This window comes from Apodemus sylvaticus, chromosome 1, assembly GCF_947179515.1.
Source record: "Apodemus sylvaticus chromosome 1, mApoSyl1.1, whole genome shotgun sequence".
In the NCBI taxonomy this organism is placed as follows: domain Eukaryota; kingdom Metazoa; phylum Chordata; class Mammalia; order Rodentia; family Muridae; genus Apodemus; species Apodemus sylvaticus.
Window position 1 is genome coordinate 53,083,399 of NC_067472.1, and position 16,683 is coordinate 53,100,081.

The 16,683-nt window shown below is 54.4% G+C and overlaps 1 protein-coding gene across 1 annotated transcript in view; it reads left to right on the top strand.

The window, feature by feature from the left end:
* The window catches only part of Dagla (diacylglycerol lipase alpha), a 58,920-nt gene that overhangs the window by 16,399 nt on the left and 25,838 nt on the right, over window positions 1-16,683 (top strand). The window lies entirely within an intron of this gene.

Consider the following 16,683-nt stretch of genomic DNA (forward strand, 5'->3'; position numbering starts at 1 on the left):
TACACACCTTTAATCCTGGCACTCAGGAGACAGGCAGACAGATCTCTGTGAGTACAAGGCTGTTCTGCAGAGTGAGTTCTAGGCAGCCATGGCTACACACAGAAACTCTGTCTTAAAAATCAAAAAATAAAATAAAATAAAATAAATAAGCAATAAAATGAGTCAAGGACCCCAGAACCCTGTTTAGGAGGGTCCTAGTTAGTCAGGACCCTCTCTAGGGAGGGAGGGGCAGGGCCTGGCCATCCTTTCATGGGCCCTCTTTGCCCCTCTCCTGTGGGAATGATAGGGTGAAATGAGGTGATGATGGGAAGTTGCTTTGGTGAGCTGTACTGTCATCCTTAGTGCCCTGTGTTTCAGTTCTCACTATCTCATTGTGGGATTGACTTCCCAAAACTGGGGGCATCCTGGCCTCATATGCTCAAGAATCAGAAGGTCAGGCAGGTGCAACCAGAGTTTGGGAGGGTAGGACTGGCCCTAGCACCCCTCGGTGACCTCTCCAGTCCTGGTCCTAGGACATTGTACAGACTATCACCCTCACCCCATCCTGGGACTGAGTGTGAGTTGCAGAGGGGCCACCCCACCCTCCCAAATTGGCTGGGAGACCTCAGAGTTAGGAGCGCATGTTCTCCAAACATCTTGCTCACAGCAGATGGCAGCCACAACTGCCTTTCCCCCTACAGTTCCGGCGCGCCTCCCTTGCTCACCCCCTGGTAACTTTGCTTTCTGCTTTTGGAGATGGGGAGGCAGCCTTCATGCCCCCAGAGCTGCCTCTGATTGTGAGTGAGGCTTGGTGCATGCAAGGTGGGCACTTTCTGAGGGAGAAGAAAGCTCCTTCTCCCCAGCCTTGGGGAGAGCCTTGCCCTGGTTCCTGCTAGCTGACTTTGAATCTTCTTGGCCATGTGTGTTGGCAGCGCAATCTGAGAGGAGCAAGGAGCCGGGCTGGGGCCTTGTTTGACATTTCTTGAGCAGCTGCTAGGCACTAGGCTCTGTGCTGGATGCCAAGGACACGGAGATGCAGGGTGTGCAGCCTTGCCCTGTAGCAGCCCCCAGTCTTTGGGGAGCACAGAATGGAGGAGAACCAATTGTTCCACGTAAGGGGTTTGTGGGCCCCAATGACATCTTGGAAGCAGTGTTTAGGTTAACCCTGGGAAATCTGAAGAGCTCGGTAGACAGCAAGATTGATGAAAGCATCGTGTGCTGAAAGCAGGAGGCCCAAGCACATCCAGCTGAGGCACATGGAGCGGGGGAGACCATGCTGCCTCCTCTGGACCCTTAGAATATAGCCTGTCCTATCTGCATCTAGGTTGGGTCAGCTCCAAAAGGGAGTGTCACACGTCTCTCTCAGCTGTAGGGGTTCTGTCCCTGGGTCTTAGACCAGCAGGAGCAAGCCTCTGATTGTGGAGTAGATATAGCGTATCCTTTACTTCTGCCTGGCCCTTCAGCCACAGGTCAGTGGTCAGGTGTTAGCACCGATTTCCCAGGAGGTCCAAGAACAGCTGGGTGAGCATGCTGGATGTCCACAGCACTATCCCTCAGTCTGAGGCTGCCCTAGCGCGCCCGCATCCACAGGAAGCCCTACGCTGAGCGTCCATATATGCTTGTATGTGCTGAGCCCTATGCCTCTTACTGGAGTTGTTAGGGGTCAAAGCCTGAGCTCCGGCAGACCCAACAAACTAGACTGATCATCTGTTCCCTCTTGGCCAGTTAGAGACAAGTAGTCTTGAAAAAGAGAGAGCAATGTGGCCGTGCCAATGAGAAGAGATAGATGGGTTGAGTGGCCCCTCCAAGTCTGTGCCCAGGGTCCTGACATGATGTTTAGGTTTAAATAGAAGGCAAGAGGTATACATAACTAAACAGTACTGCTCAGGGTGTGGCCCTGCTGAGTGAGCATCGTCTGTTTCCATTGTCCTACAAGGTGGTGGGAATTGTGGGAAACCTCCTCCTAGGATGCAAGCTTCTCCTCTGGCTGGCACCAGGCTTCGGCCTTCCTCTTCCCACACCGTGAGATTCCTAGGGACATTTTTTTAATTCTTTGGGGACTATTGTTTCTACAGCCTGATACCAAAGAGGGGCACAAGTGTCTCTCTGTAGAGTACCTTCTCTCCTGCCACACATATGCCAAGGACTCCTCCATAGGCCTCATCCAATTAACTTTAGAGGTTATGAGTGGTGGGCATCACTGGCGCCAAGCCTGTATGACTTGTTCAAAGTCCATCAGTAGACTTCAAGCCCAGGCGAGGCTGTCCTCTCCAGAACGTCTCCTGTGGTATCACTTACCCTCTCCCTTAGACAAAGCTTGAGGGGGCGTGTGTGGTGGCTTGGGTGGGTGGCAGGCAGTGTTGGAGGCCTCAGGCCCTGTTTATTCTTCCTCTTGCTGCCTGCCCCTACCTCATAGTCAGGCCTTCTGGGAGAGTGGATAGCAGGAAGTCAACTCATTTGCTCTTCTAGACTCTCCAAATACCACAGGCAAATTTTTGGGGCACTAGTGGCCGCTCCAGGCAGGGCCACCAGAACACAGTCCAGCAGGCAGCGGGTAGCGGGCAGCGGGCAGAGCTAAGGCCTTGGTGTTTGCTTTCCCTCTCCCTCCTCCCTTTGCTTTGCCATTTGCACCTGTCTGACTGTTTGCCCAAGGATTTGCCCTCCTGGAAGATAGGCGTGTCTTGGGTGGGGGGAGGTGGCAGGAAGGCGGCTGTACTTCTTGGCACCCAGCTTTTTGGCAGGCCCTGTACTACACATGAACTATCGCAGCAGTGCATGGCCTCGCCTGCGCAGAGCATGTGACTTCGTATTGCCAGGGCCTGGCATGCCTGGCATGCCTGGACAGCAGCAGCGGCAGCAGCAACAGCTGGACTGTTAGCTAGGAGCAGGAGAGGCCCACAGAGCTCTGTTCTGGGGCACTGGCTCCAGCGTGCGGGGGTGAGGGGCAGCATCAATGGGACTTTTGTGTGGCTGGGGCAAAGGAGCACATGGCCGAAGCCAGGAGCCGTGTGCAGACACATCTGTTCCCTTCTGTCCTGGAATGGTCGGTCTGCAGGCCTCTGCCCTTCCTCCTGGCAGAAGAGCTTGTCTTGGTCCAAGCCTTCCTATCCCTGACCTTCCCATCACCCCTTTCCGCTGAGTCTGCTTTAGCATCGTGAGCTTGAACTTCTCCAGTACGACACTGCCTCCGCAGGGTCTGGCCTTCCGCATCTCTCACTGGCCTGACAGCTCGTCCACAGCAGCTTCTGGAAGCTGTGGTCTGGGTCGTCTGGGTCAGTGAGAACAGGTTAAGCAACTAGTGACTAGATCCAAGGATGAAGAACCCCCTTTCTCCCTTTGCTGACAGCCCCAGATGGGACTTGCATTAGCTAGGCTAGGAGCCAAACGCCTCACTTCCTGTAGTCTTGCCTATGGCCAGCTCTGTGAAATACTTCCAGTCCTGTAAGATGGGAACTCTAAGCACCATCATTGGGTTTCCATTCTATTTTGTGTTGTCACCTTTAGCAAAGTCAAAGCTATGACCCATGACTTCTGTGCCACTCGGTACCTACCCATATGAGCCATGAGGGCAAACAGGCTGTCACCAAGAGGCTGTGTTATCCCTCCCATAGGTGAAGAACTCTCTGTAAACAGAGGGGAGCTGGGAGGGCACATTGGCTCAGTCTCAATAACAACCTTTCTAGGTGGGCACAGCTGCGAGAGGTTGCCTGGTCACCTTCAGACTTGTCTGGTAGAGTTTATCCATGTGCTAGGGGTGAGAAGACAGCCTGACCCAACAGAGATAACCTTTGGCTTCTAGCCCCAGGGATCCCAGGTGCCCAAGAAGAAGCAGGAAGGAGAAAGAGAGCTGTATGATTCTGGGATAGGCATGGGTATGGACGAGTTGTCTCACCATGCTTTTGCCTGGCAACAAACACAATTGGCTAGCCTTGGTGGGGTGCACGGCACAGACTGTCCTGGGGCTTTCTCTCTATGGCTTGTCCTCCAGTAGTGGAAGAAATGCCCACCATTTATCACCATACCCAGACTGGTACCAGATACTTGCATGACTCCTCCCCAGGGGCAGCCCTGTGAACTGTGACTCTTGGCATTCTCATTTACAGGTAAGAAAACTGGTCTGGATTGCTCTTCCAGCAGCATCCCAGTTGTAACTCCTCTTTTCTGGGTACCAGGGCTCAAAGAGGCTGCACCTTATACACACCTGTTAAGTGGCCAGGCCCTGTGGTAGCCCACACAGGCTGACCCTAACTCCCCTGCGTTCTTCTACTCTGCCTTTGCAGTCAATAGAAGCACTAATAAAATAAACACATTAATACATAATTAATCCTACCTCTATCCCTCCGGCCTTTTCTCTGTGGAAGCCCCAGACGTGATCTCATGCATCCTGTCAAAGCCCCAGAAGAGCTATGAGGAGGCTCTGTGCAGATGATGGGGAAAGGCTAGCACCATGGACCACGGGACTTCAAATCAGCTGTTACCCAGTCTTAGCTCCAAAACACAAGTGACTGCCCTTCCTCAGCTCTTAGCCTCCGAGTAAGAGGTATTAGGGTGAAAACTCATCCGTACCTTCCTCTGGTCTCTTTGGGATAGTGCCAGGCTAAGCAGCAGGAAGAAGAACTAAGGTGAACCCCACCACCCTGTGGTAAGATGTGTCTTGTGTGTGCAAATACACACACACATACACACATACACACACACACACACACACACACACACACACACGAATAGTAGGTGTGTCCATCGTAGCCCTTGCTTGTAGCAGGCTAGCAGAGAGCATGTGCGAGTCCCAGGGAGGGGGCAGGGTGAGCAAGCATCGTGAGAGCAGGCTCAGTGCTCAGGCTCTTTCTCCCTTTCCCAGTGGCCCAGGATGCAGTGGCTGCTGCTTTTGTCGCCATAAGAAAAAGAGCCCAGGTTTAGAGCCTTGCCTGGGTCACATCGACTCACAGAGGTGTTGGGTTCGAATAGGCTTGTTCTGGCAGACTTCAAAACCGGTGCCCCCTATAGAGTTAGGCCACAGTAACCATTCCTGCCTCCCGCTTACCCCCAACCCCTCCCCACCACCCCACGTGCATGCCAGTCTCTGGGGCCTCAGAGACAAAGTCTCCTCCAAGTCCTGTTCTTTGCTTACAGGATGACTACCATTGCATCCTTGGTCAGGCCAAGGCACAGGCCCTGTCACTGAGAGAGGGCTTGACCCTACCCATCATCCCCAGCCTTGTCCCGAGAGCACAGGGATCTTTTCTGAGCTCCTCCTTCCTTCCCAACTAGGAAGATACCTAACAAGATGGCACATGTCACACATGGCCAGGAAGACCCAGAGCTCTCCGTGTCACTGCCGGAGAGCTCCTTAGGTGACAGACCCTCACAACAAACAGACCCCTCTACCTTCCCTCCTGCCTCAGCTTCCTCCATAGAATGAAGATACCATACTCCTGGCCTGCCCAAAGCACACTCACCAGTGCCACTGTGAGCTCCTGCATGGTTTCTGCCACAGGGGCAGTGGGGCTTAGGGCTTTGGCTTCCTGGCAAAGAAAGCGTGAACCTGGCCATCAGAGCCCGAGGCCCTGGGCTCAGCTCTGCACTGGCTCCTGTGTGTCATCCATCTGTCTTTGTCTCTTGGGCCTTGCTCAGAAATGGTTCTTCCTTCAGGCAGCTGGATCTTGGTGAGCTCCTCCCACCTTCCAGGCTATTTTCTGGGTGAAATAGATCAGGCTTGCCCCGGGAAGCCATACTCTTGACTGGAGAGCCACACAGAAAACTGGAGAGCAGGAGGGGGTACACGGTGCTGAGGGGGTGGGGAGGGCTACCTGAGACGGGGCAGGTGGACTCAAGGACATGCCCCCACGTAGGAACTGAGTGACACCAGAGAGATAGGCATTCAGAGATGGGACTGGGGAACAAATAGAGGAGGATGGACAGAGCTGCAATGACAGGAAAGGCTTGTGTTTAGGAAAGAGATGAGATAGTATGAGAGGAGATGAGACTGGACCTATAGGACTGCACGGGGGGAGGGGAGAGGGAGGGAGAGAGAATACTTCTAGTGTGATGGACATTGTGAAATGAGTAGAAATGGGAGAGATAGAAGAAGGAAGGAAGGATGGAAGTACATGAATGCTTGAGTTAATTGGTGGTGGATGGATGCTGGAGGGAAGAGTTGGATGAATGCATAGGTAGATGAATGGTGAGATGGATGGATGTTTAAGTGTATGTATATATTCATGCATGCTTGAGAGAATGTATGTATGTATAGATGCTTGAGTGAATGGGTGACTGGATAGATGGATGGATGTGTTAGTGGATGAATGGATTGGTGAATGGTTGACTTCTGATACATCTCCCAGTGTGGGTTTACATTAGCGTGGCGTCTTCCCTGAGTTATGTCTCCCTGTACAGTGATTATCATGGTCAGGACTGGGTGACAAGAGGAGTGAGGAGTTGACCATCCAGGGGAAAAGCCTCAATGTTAATCAAACTTTAGAACCCAGTGACCACTCCTGAGTGTTTCCTGCCGTGGGCCTGGTCCCTTGTACTGGTGTACAGGTTCACCTGAATCAGGACTGGGCTAAATCAAAACTCTTTGGAAATATGGTGCTTTTGTGTGGGGCCAGGTAGCTCCAGACTTGTGATTTAAAGGCACCCCTTCCAGGACCTGCTGCCCATCGATGGCACGAGTGCCCTCCCCACCACTGTGACTTTGTATGTTGACTCCCAACCTGGACCATCATGCTCTTTCTCCTCACATCCACCTTGGTCAGGGTCCCGGGATCTGACCCCACCAGTCTTTCTCTTCAGCCTCCTCTCTGTCCTGCCTCTGCTAACCTGGTCTTGGCCACACTCCATTTCCTGCCTTGTAACCTGTGTAGAGGTGTATGGTACAGGTGTGTGCTCTGTGCTTGTCCCCCTCACCCCTCCAGTGCTCTCTCTGCCTTGCTTGACCCAATTCTGGCTCCATGTGCTCTGGGCAGCCACACTCAGGTCTATGTGGCCTCTCTGTCTTGTGATAGAATTTTCCTTGCCTTATGTGAAAAGTTACTTGGGTTATCTTTTCTTCTGGATTGGAGATGCATGGGAATCTGACCTCATGTCACTCCATGGCGTCTCTGTTACCAGCCCTTATGTCCTTGGTGTGTGGTGGGCACACAGAGAGTAGAGGATGGCTGCAGTGAAGACTTGCTTAGCCAGATCCATCTGTGCACACACGGCCCCATGCTCTCTCCCATCATCTGTTCCTTGTCTCCCCTTGAAGCCTGCCTTGCCCCAAGCTAGAAAACTTGGAACCAAAGCCTACCATGAGCATCAATGTCCTTATTCTACCATGTCTGGGGACCCCCTGCTGTCCTGTGCTCCTGGTCAGCTAGGCCTAGGCTTCTAGGAAGGGAGGTTTCATTCACTCAGAGGCAGGCTGCTAGGTAGGAGAAAAGCTGCCCCTGTCTAAACAACTGATATCCCCAAAGGCCCCTGTCAAAGTGGGGTTTGTCCCAAAGAAGCTCCGGGGAGATAACATATTTGGAATCCACAGTTTAAACTGAAAATCACACAGAGCCGGTGGGACTGAGAAGGTGAAGAGGAGGCTTAGGGTCCAGTGGCTTTGGGGCTCTCAGCTCTGAGTGGGGCTCTAGGGAGAGCCCAAGCCACAAGCTGTGATAGAGGTACAAATAGCAGCAGGCCTCAGGCTGTGTCTCTTTGTTATCTCTTGGGTGGTCCGGGGCCTGGTGTTCGGAAGTCCTGGCCTGTGAAGAGGATTTGGAGACAAAGTGCTGTTCTTTGGAATTGGAGTTCCCCAAGGCTGGCTGAGGCATTGCTCTGGTCTTGGCTACTGCTCTAATCTCGTCCCTTTTCAGGTGGGTGCCAACTCTCCAGCTGCAAGGATGTTCTGGTCAGACAGGATCTATCTGAAATGAGCAGGGAGGGGGCCCCTGGAGGCCTCCAAGCCCACGATTCTAGGTCATCTGCAACATCCAGAGAATGGAGTGGTATTTATAGCTGCCAGCGGCCACTGAGGGTGGAGAAGCCAGCACGAGCTATGACGCAGGCCCGACCCCCCCTTACTGCCATCCTCCACTCCAGAGCCTTCCTGGGATGTGCAGGAAAGGACTGTGCCTGCTGAGGAAGCAGGCTTTGTCACATTACTGCCCTGAGCCCTGAGGGAGATGAGGGGTTAGCCTGGCAGGAGCCTCAGCCTCTCTAGTCCCACCAGGATCTTGTTTGGCCTGAAGTCACTGGATGGGCACCCTGTTAGCGCTCACCTGCCCTGCTAGTCTTTCATGCGTGCTGCCAGTCACTCTTTCCTTGAAAGCTTTGCCCCTGAAGATAGGGTTCACTGGCCTCTCTCAGCCAGGTGAGGGTCAGCAGAGGCCTGCCTCATCCCTCCACAATGGACAATAGCCCCAGGTTGACTGAAACAGGGTTTGCCAAACCCCTGTTGCTGCCACTGCTCTGGTCTTGCCAAGTGGCAGCAGAGGGCCCCAGCTCCACCTCCTGTGGCACCAGGGGAGTGAAACCACAGAAGTGACAGTGTGACAAGGGTGGACACCTGGCTATCAGGGGCAAGGCCTCTTGAAAGGAAGGTAACACCAAACAGGCTGGGTGTTACCCCAGCCTCTACCCAGCCTTAACCTATCCTGAACAAAGTGGACCATGAGTTCTGTCCAGGTCCCACCTGGGCAGTTTTGTGTTGGAGGCAGGTCCTGCTCCCCAGTGCCTCTGATTTTCAGCCTCCTGGTTGCTAAGAGTCCTGGAGCCTCTATCACAGACTAGGAAGAAGTAGGCAGAACCAAAGCGTTCTCCCCAGGAAAGTGCAATGTAATAGAGAAGGTAAAACCCACACCAGAAACCTGCAGAAAGTGGGCTACAGGCTGAACTGACTTACCACCAGAGCTGGAGTTTGGGGACAGTTGGGGACAGACCCAAACAAACCTTCAGAACTCAACAGCAGAAGAGGCACATGAAGCAAGGGGGCCAGGAGAGGACAGACCCTCTGGCCAGGTGCAGTTGGTGGGAACCATGGTCAGGAACAGGGCCTGGCACAGAACCAAGAGTTCAGATATAGAGGATGGTCTTGGTGATCATGGCAGGATGCAGGGCATCTGGGCACTTGGTAGAAAGTGTTAGAGCCAATGCCTGAGAGTTTTAATTTTATTTAAAGGCCACTTAGGAACCATAATATGCTTTAGAAAAAAGAAAACTATTGGAAGTGTCTGTGATGGGGGAGGGGACATGCATTTCATAGCATGCCTGTGGAAGTCTAGGACAACTTTGTGGAGTTGGTTCTGCCTGTGGGTTCCATCACACTCAGGTTATCAGGCCTGTGTGGCACGCGCCTTTACCTGCTGAGCCATCTCACTGGCCCTGCTGGGTTTGTGAAGAAGAGAGTGGTCCCTACAGCAGTGTATACAGCTCACACTGCCAAGCCCCCGAGCGTCCTGCCTGTGTCAGGGCCTGCTCTCAATACTCCACAGCTTTGAAATGGCTTTGTGCCGCTGTCCCTCAGCCCGTGAGGGAAGTGCTGCCATCAATGTCAGCTGTTTTCTGATGGGGAACTGGTCTTTGACTCGTCTGACTCATCATAGGAAGTGGCTGGCCCCTCCCACACTGCACACTGAAGGCTTCAACCAGTGGACAGCTGAGAAATAGAGTCCCTGGGATCAGCGCCAGGTCCAGCCTGTGCTCCACCCAGCAGAAGGGGCCTTCCAGGCACTGCCCCTTCTCGGAGGTCTGTGTAACTTGTGATGAGTCCAGCTTTGTCCTACTGAGGGATAAGAAGGAAGAGGGAGTGTGAAAATAGAAGAAGTTGTGGCCTGCGGTCAAGAGTTTTCTCCTGTACATCCTTCTGCTCCCCTAGCTCAGGCAATGGAGGAGATATGTAATGGCCTCCCAAGTCAGGACACCTGAGCAGCATCCCAAGGCTCTCTCCCTAAAAGCCAGAATTGACGGAGGCCCCTCTATCTGGCGGCTCTCAGGCATTTTTGAGCACTTAGTTCAAAGGCTGGGGATGTATACTGCAGCTAAACCTTGCTCTAAATAACACGGAGTGCCAAGTCCAGAGGCCTGCCTGCCGTGATCACCTCCTTTCATCTGGGGTCCCCTCAAATGGCACAGAAAGAAGGAGAGCCAAGCAAAGGAGAGACTGGCATAGCGTGCTGTTGGTGGTCCCATATTGCACAGTTGGGGGGCGGAGGGTGGGTGCTGGCCCTTGGAGTCACCAGAGCTCTGTAGAGCAGCTCCCAGGGGAAGGAGCTCTGCTTGCTGTATTCTGATCCCTCCTGGCTTTGAAGATGACTTGGGAGTGGCTGAAACCCAAGAACCCAAGCTTCTGGCCTGTGCCCTAGATGGCTCTACTGCCCAGGAGGTGGCTCTCTAAGGCACACACAGGACTCATCTGGAGGCTTTCTCTCACCTTTGAGCAGCATGCACCCAAGCAGATCAGATCCGAGGGCTGGTCCACTGCCTGAGGAGGTGGGGCTGAACATGGCTCAGGGTAGGCTGGGCCCAAGGGGTGGGGGATTCCCAGAGGGGAGGTGTCGTACTTGGTGTGCCCACTTAACACCTCATTAACGACCTCATTAGGGATTCTCTAAGGAAGCGGAAGGTGCTAATTCTTCTCTGAGGTGTCACCAGCACCAGAGACTGACAGTTTCCTCCTGAGGAAGTTCTGAAGAGCTGAGAATAGGGTAGAGATGAGATCTGGTGAACTTCCCTGCAGGGGGCTATCTGGGAAGCCAAGAACTCCCAGCATGCAGCCCCAGCAAAAGGAAGGCTTTGGGGAAGAGCAGAGTGGTGGAGGAAATGTTGGCCTGGGCAGGGAGCCTGAGGAGGCCTCTGTCCTCAGGACTATTGAGTTTGGATGGGGAAGAGCTCTGCAGTAGGACAACCTAAAATTCAGTTGCATAGACAGATAGGTACACAGCCTTCTCATAGGGATGTGGATTTGGAGAGGTCTACAGCCTCGTGTGGCCTTGGTCAGGAGCTCTGTAGCCCAAGCTGTCCCCTCTAGAGAGAGACATTCCTGCCTCACTGACTTGTGGGTCCAAGGAGTCAAGACCCTGGTAGTTTCCTCAGAGATACCACCAACCCTGCCTGAGAAGAGGCCACTCAGGGCTTGGGGCTGGTGCAGGTCTGTCTGCCACTGGCAATAGAGGGTCGGGGACTTTCTGTTGCAGGCAGCAGGCTTGGTGTAGAGGTAAGGCTCTGTCTGCACACACTGGGAAATTGATGAATGAATCAGAGTGGGAACACACCAGCTTCCTCGAGCCACTGGCTCTGCGCGTGCTCACCTGCCCCTCCCAGCCCCTCCCAGAAGGGAGTAGCTTCACCATCTCATTTGCACATAAGGAAACTTAGGTTCAGAAAATGGATGGTCACAGGCCGCTAGAAACATCAGCCCTGCTCCAGAACTGGAGGGCAGGTGGTGGCTGCTTCTTGGAGCCTCCAGCTCTGTGTACTTGAAAGGGGGAGTGGTTAGGAGCTCCAGTGGAGAGAGCTGGACTGCAAGGGAGGGGAGGAGTCTGACTGCGTGCCTGCTGCCACCTGCCTGCTTCACCCGAGGTCCGCACCTGAGGCTCGCCTGTCTGAGCCCCTCCAGGCCACCTCTGCCCAGAGAACTGAAACAGCACAAGAGGCCTATGGGCGAAAAAGATCTCTAAGGAAGAATTCAGAAGCCCAGCCTGGCCAGAACTAGAGGGACCTTTCACCTTCAGGAACTCCTCCTTGCCCAGGACAGAATGTGGGGAGTCAGGTCCAGCTGCTAGAGAGAGGGTCCTGCCACTCTCTCTGGCCCTTCCTCCCCCATTCCTCAGCAGCCAGCAGCCCTCTCAGAACAGCCAGCAGGAAGCAAAAGTCCCCAATTGATTCCTGGGGAGTTGGCTGGTGTCAGTGGCAGGGCCTGGTGGCAGATGGCAAATTCTTTTCATTGAAGAGGAGTTGGAAAATAATTAGCGTGAGAACTAGAAGCGGGGTTGGTGATAAACGGGGCCTGGTGAGCGGCGGTGGGGAGGGGCTGGCCAAGCAGGGCTCGGAGCCTTATGCCTGCCTCCAGCGGTCACTGAACCGAGTGACCTTGGGCAGGTTACTGAAGATCTCTGAGCCTCGGTTTCTTCATGGAGAGTATTAGAAGTATGGAAGAGGATTCTGTGACTGCTTGATACCACATCTAACAGCACTAAACACTACATAATTTAAAAAGAGCCTGTGGCTGAGTAATTGTTAGAAGCATGTCTAGTTCAGCACAGGTGGCCATAGGTATCGCCCTAGTGGTAGGGTTATTTTCTCATTGCCCAAAGCCTGATCCCTAGATGGTCTCTGGTCACAAGCCCAGCAGAACAAAGGACTGGCTCCACAGCCTGCCTCTACTTGCCCCTTGCTGTGTCCCTAATTTCATATAGCCTCAGGTCCCCCTCAGTGAGATGCAGACAGGCAGACTAACCTGGAGGGGTATAGTGAAGACCCCCGAAACCTGAGGGGAAGAGGAGGTGACACTCTGTCCTTCCAGGCCATGGGTTGGGGTGAGGATGTGTCAGGTGTCTGTTAGCCTCAAACCCTGGCTGGGGCACAGAAGATTTTCCTCTCCTGGTCTAGCTGCCCAAGGCATATTGTCTATGCTTCCTGGGGCTGGGAATTTGAGGACCTCTCTTCTGCTGAAATTCTGCCCTGGCCCTGGGCAGACTCCGCTCTGCCTTCTGCTCTAGCACAGCTGATGTGTGAAAAGCAACAGCTTTTGGGCCCCTAACTTGGGCTGCACACGCCCGGGCACAGGCTGGTGGTGCACGCGGCCCTCAGCCCACGCAATTTTCTGTCACCTCCTTTCCTACCAGCTCCTTCCTATGCTTTCTCGGGCCAGCCCTTTGCCCTCCCTGCCCAGGTGGGCTGCAGGCCTGGAAATGAGAAAGGCAGTACTTCCTCAGGGACTCTGGAGTAGTGGCCCTGGTGTGTGTGCCTGAGAAGAAGGCATCAGGCTGACAGACAACACAGGCTGCTGTCGGTCCTCCCTGTGGGGTCTCCAAATCAAAGCCTTCAGTCTGTCCAGAGGACACCCTGTGGTTCCTGCAGCGCTAGGATGTGAGTAGACCTGCAAGTTCTACTCCGTGACCACCTCGCAGGGACCTAAGCCCTGCTCAGACCTGTGGCAAGCCCTGCAGACAGCACCCATCTATTCTCACTACAGCCTTGGGAAGGTGGCATCCCAGTTTACAAGGGCAGGAACCACGGAGCGCTGTTCAGGTGGTTGAGGGGCTCCAGTGGGCTATCAAGGGGGCATAGGCTGGCAAGCACAACAGGTGTGAGCCAAGGGACTGCTGTTCCCTCTCCTGAGCAGGACAGGGCTGTGGATAGCCTCAGGGATACAGTGGTGGTCTGGGGTGATGTCATAGGGCATTGTTTGCTTACCGAGGTGCTAACCCTCAAGGCTGTCAATTGAGCCCAGCAAAGGCCGCAACAAGGATTTAGGAAGTTAACTGTAAGGCAGTCTGTCCTGGCCAGCTTGGGTTGAGGGGTCTGCAGCCCCATAAGGGAGTGGTCAAGGAGGACTTCAAAGAGGAGGTGCCTTTGTCTAGCCTAGCAAGAAGAGTTTGTGTGGCCAGAGTGCAGGGTAACCAAGGCATTGTTTCCACCATGGCCTCTGCAGAGGACAGTGAGCTTGGGGTGAGTCGGGTTCCTTTCAGGAAGGGAGTGTGGAACAGTGAGGGGTGGGAGAGCCTCCTTATCTGGAAGGTTCCTGCCAGGGGAGGGCAGGATGTGTGCACCCCCAACCCTGCCTGGAATCAAAGAAGGTGCCCAGGGTTGATCCCTATTGCCACATAAAACCAGGTGTGAGGTCTATTACCTGTAATTCTAGCACTCTGGAGGTAGAGGCAGGGGGATCAGAAAGTTAAGATCTCAACACATAGTTTGAGACCAGCCTGAATACAGAGACACTATAACCAGATAATGATGATGGTGGTGATGGTGGTGGCGGTGCTGGCCACTAATGGTGATGGTGATGGTGGTGGTAGTGGTGGCCACTGATGGTGATGGTGGTGGTGGTGGTAGTGGTGGCCACTGATGGTGATGGTGGTGGCGGTGGTAGTGGTGGCCACTGATGGTGATGGTGGTGGCGGTGCTGGCCACTGATGGTGGTGATGGTGGTGGTGGTAGTGGTGGCCATTGATGGTGATGGTGGTGGCGGTGGTGATGATGATGATGATAATGATGGAGAAGGCAGCACGTGCATTTTAAAAAGAAGTTTGCATTTTTAGGAAGAGGAACTTGCAGAATGGTCATCAATATTTAACCCAGAGGCCTGAATCATCACCGGGAAAATTTGGCCATGGTAAGGGAGGGGGAGGAAAAAGAGATCCGTTAGGGCTGCCTACTTAAGTCATTCCATCCACATGAAGGGCACTCCTGGGACTTCGCACCCACCTGGGACCTGGTATCCCCTTTATACCCTCCAGGGTCCTGGTACCCCTTCATACTCGCCTTGGTCCTGCCTCCCCTGCACGCCTGCCTAGGCAGGGAAGCAAAGCTCCTGCTGGAGTGGGTGTGGCCTGCCCTAGAAGTCCTCAGGGTCTGGGAGGAGAGTCCTGACCCCACCATGGTTTAGTCTTTAGGGGCCACTCTGGGAGTGGGGTGGGGGGAAGTGAGGAGGTGCTCTACAGTGGGCCCCAGGCCAGGAAGTGGCAGGGCCCTCCCCCTCCGAAGACATTTCCTCCAAATGAAATCACAGCCCCAGCAGGGAACAGGCCCCCATTGTAATGGGCTGGGGTCTCCAAAGAAAGGATGTCTTTCAGGCCCATAAAAATAGAAGCCTTAGGATTTATGAATCTGTACAGGGATGCCCCCTGCTGCCCCCTCCCCCACCCTGTGACCTAGTGGTGACCAGCTGAGGATTCCACTGCCTTGCCTGGGAGGGCAGCTGGGCTGCTAGGGGTTCACACGCACTCCCTCATTCCCCACCCCCACTGATGTGCTGCAGCATTGGTCCAGCACTGTGAGGGCTCTGCAGACCTTCTCTCTTGGGACCCTGGCTGGAACTTTAAGAGGAAAGCATAACCGACATGTCACAGATAAGGAAACTGAGGTACAGCCAGTAAGTTACACAGTTGTGTGCTGGATGCTGGGCTTATAGCTCCTGGGCCAGGACTCCTGCCTATGGAGTCTAGGACCTCGTTGTGTTAGCTGCCCTGGGCAGAAGCTGGAGGGATGCTGGAGAGCTTTGGAACCCCAGTGCCAGGAACAGGACATGTGTTCCTGTTCCTCCAAGTCTGCCACATCACAGAAAGGCCCTGGTGCTGACCACAGATGCTAGACACAGACTGCTCGTCACCTCACTCCCAAGCGGAGTACAGTTGCTACTGGCTCTGTCATTCCAACCTTGTCATGGTCCTGCAGTCACAGCTACAAGACCTGGGGACAGAGAGGGCAAGGTAAGGCCAAGCCAGGGCTCTCAGTGCAAGGACCAGGTGCTGGGCACCTGGTGAGCTACAGTGTTAGCCTTTCTAGACTCTTGGAGGAAGGGAGGGAGAGGAGGTACCCACTGTGATTGTGAAAGGGCCAGACTCTGCTTGAAGTGACGCACCGGGTTGCTGGCAGGGGCAGGGCCCTTCCTGACCAACCTCTCTGGGCAAGCATGGCACGACATTGCCCCTGGCCTGATGAAGAGAAAATGCAGGGCCTCGCCGGGCGGTGGTGGCTGTGTCCCAGCCCCACTTCACCGAATGTGGGGGAAGGGGGCAGGGTGGTGCCCCCTCCAGCTTCCCACTCTGTGAGCCAGCCACCTGCACACAGAGGGAACAGGTACGCTAGCTGTTGGCAGCTCTGCCTGCCCCACCCATAGGGTCCCAGCTCCCTCCCATCCATTATTCCAAACTCTAAGCTGTGTCCTGGGCTGCTTGTCCCAGATTTCGCTCCAGTCCTAGGCCCATGTCCACAGTAGACCTCCCCACCCCCAGCCACCCCTGCAGCAGCTGCCGCTTCACTCTGTGTCTTTCTCCTGCTCCTCACAATCTGCCTGACTCCTCCTTGAGAGTGGGATGATGTCACTTCCTGGGGGGTGGGAGGCGTAGGCACGACCCCAGCCGCTGCTCAGGCAGCCAGCCCTGATTCTGGGCACCCTTGGGAGCATTCACTGGCTGGCCCTGGGAGTAAGGCCAGCAGAGCCTGTCCTGACATGACATGCTGCCCAGCCACCTGGCCCCGGGCCCCTTCGCCCACTGTCAGGGCTATGTTCACAGGCTGAGGAAGGCCTGCTTGGTTCCTTCCCTCATGAGTTCCGTCTCCATATGTGTATGTTTGCTTTGGAACTGTCACTAGAGAGAGGAAGACCTGCTGTCCACCCTCGGACCAGGTGCCTTGTAAACCTCTGCTGGCCTTGGAGGACAGCTGCTCTCTAGTAGGTACCCAGCCCTCTGTAGCCGGGGTTCCTCTGCACAGGGCACATAGAGCTGTCCTGGAGCGAGTCCTGGGTGTCTGCTCAGACCTGCCTTCCACCTGTACTGCCACTTTTCTCTCCCAGCTCCAAGGGAGGCCCCTAGCGCCTGGCCTCTCCTGAGGTTGTTGGTGGCTCTATTTCAGAGGAGTAGGCATCAAGCTGTGAAAGCTATCAGGTCAAGGGTGAGTGTGTTAGAGCGGCACAGTGAGAGGCAGATGTCCTCTAGCCGTAATCCCAGCCTGAACCATGACAGTGGCTGAGAGTTTTGTAAGACAGGTACAAAACCAAGTCAAACCACACTC